Source organism: Myotis nattereri (genome assembly GCF_964212035.1).
Source record: "Myotis nattereri genome assembly, chromosome: 3".
Taxonomy (NCBI): domain Eukaryota; kingdom Metazoa; phylum Chordata; class Mammalia; order Chiroptera; family Vespertilionidae; genus Myotis; species Myotis nattereri.
In genome coordinates this window covers 101,164,546-101,167,167 of record NC_138077.1, presented here as the reverse complement: position 1 = coordinate 101,167,167, position 2,622 = coordinate 101,164,546, and positions in this window count along the sequence as shown.

The window sequence follows — 2,622 nt, the reverse complement described above, 5'->3', positions numbered from 1 at the left end:
TTGTTAAAGTGGCTATTTTAAAAAATACTGACTGGCTAAATTATTTAATAACGTCATAAAAAGGTGAGAAGTACTAAGCAGAGGTTACCACACTAACGCAAAAACATAAATCACAAATGATTGTATATTTCTTCATTAGATTCAGTATTCTCCTATCAATAGAGTTATTGAGGGAGCAGTCTGATATTGCGGGGCATCAATCGTTGTTCTCAGACTTGGAAGACTTGTATGCATGTTTTTACAGTCCCACCACAGTAAATCATCTAATATTACTAAATGAATCTCCTTACCTTTCTGTGGCTAATAAACTACTTTGTTGCCAAAACTATTATTTTTAAACAGAGCCTGGTTCATAAGCTTAGTACATAAACCAAGGAGATTTTAGGTATCTTCATAACCAGCAAGAATGCTACCCATGATTGCAGCAGTTCATTACAAAAACAACAGATCTGCCATTTATAAAGCTGGTGTTTATTATGACATTAAGGAAATATTTTAAAATATAGGCAAAATGGAGCACTTCTTACAATAAATTCACATTTTTTATTAGGTTAATATTGTAGGTCATCACATTGATAAAGAGTGATAAACTGAAGAGGACATTGAAAAAGCAAAGAAAATAAGAGGGATGAAAACAAATACTATGTGTAAAAATGAAAGGGATATGACATATTTAGTTTAGAGATGAGAAACCCATGGGAAGTTTTGATCACTACTTTTTATTAAAGATTTCTATGAGGAACACACCTAACAGTTATTTCTGTCCATGGAGTGCAGAATGAGAAAACAAAATTAACTCCTTATTTTTCATTATTATCATTATTATTTTACTTGCTGATTAACTACTTAGCTATATCTTAATGGGATTTACTTCCCATTACTTAAATCACTACCTGGCAGTAATTTTGACCTTAAGGGCTGTGCATTAATTTTTTCAGAGCCCAGGGGCACTATTTAGTACTCTTGAGTAATAGCACTATGAGTTAAGTAGTACAGGGCAACCTGAAGCTGGCTCACTGATCATTTAGTTATAGATCAAAAAATGACTTTAAGAGATCATCTGTCCCAGACTCCTGAGGGGAATAATGCATCACACAAAATACAGGTTTTATTCACTTCCTGTAACTCTCCAGGGATGAACCTCTCCACCCTTTCTTATTAGCGGGAAAGAAACACACACACACACATACACTAATAGACACATAAATTCATTACATACATTTACTGAACATGTGAAAGCAGTATGTTAGATGCTGATGGTCAGAGAATGAGTGTAGGGAGCTGAGTAAAAAAAGAATGCATGGTTCTTTTAAAAGTTGGATGCATGAGTAAATAGTGGATGCAGAAGAAATGACTTATGAAACTCATTAGTCTAATTGTTAGTTCTTTTCACATGACTCAAATTTATGTAAATGCTTTGAGAAACTTTAATCATAATTAGTTATAGCAAATGGATCAAAGGGGCAGATTAAAGTTCAAATAGCAAAAATAACTATTGTTATCAGATCAATAGAGAGCTTCAAGAAAACTGCTAGATCTTCCTTCTGAAAAGAGTTGAACCTCTATATTTCATTTTATAAATCATCAATATCTTTATTTTTTTTCAAATGAGATAAATGTGATATTAATTTATAATACATGAAAGAAATGAGTCCTGGTGAATTTTGATATATTGAGTCATAAATCATTTTTTTTTAATTAAAATACTATTCTGACTCATTTGCACTATAACTTGAAAATCACTATTCTGTACCAACATTATTTCTTCTATTTATGAATTAATGTGGGTGGTATCTATAATTCCAACTTTCTGTTTTGAGAATTATACCTCCAGACTGATATACCATCTCAATATGTCAAAGAACTAGTTCCCAGCTTACTGTACTCACTTTCTTTGAGACAGCCAATGATTTTTATAATGAGGTGTAAGTCATAGAAAAAGGTTGTCTATAAAAGACTTTAGTAGAGTAAGAGCAGGTTTATAAGAGTTTATGTCAATAGTGCTATAAATTATAAAAGAACATTAGAATTAAGGTCACCATCAGAGGTTAAGGAGACTTTATTTATTTATCTTGTATTTATACTGAGTATACAGTGACAGTGAAAATTAGCAGTGGTGTATGTCATGTTTGGATCACATTTTCCTATGATGGCAGTCAAGTGGGCTGTCTAACAGAGGCATGACATCCTTCTGTGACTTCTCACAAGGCAAGGAGAAAGAGATAGGGAATATCCTAACTTCCTACTCACACACTTTAGCATAACAATAGTGTGGACATTACTAAAAGGATCCTAGTCATGAAAAGAAAGGATTTAAGATTGTGGCATAAAAAGAGTACTGTTCTTTATTAAGGTAAAAAAAAAAAAAAGTTGTGTGTGTCCTAATTGATGGAGAAAAGTTTTATTTCAAGATTTAAATGTATTATTGGTAATTTTGGTAGTCAGCTTCCTGATTTACTATCTTTGCATATTTCCTATAATATCTCAGAGGGTATTTGGAAAGAAAATGAGCAAATAAGATGTATACCCAGTAAGAGTTCCTGTCTACCCCCTTCCCTGGCTCTAGTGAACTCTTACCAGTTAATACTGGTTTAGCATGTAAACAGGGTCAGTGTGGACCTG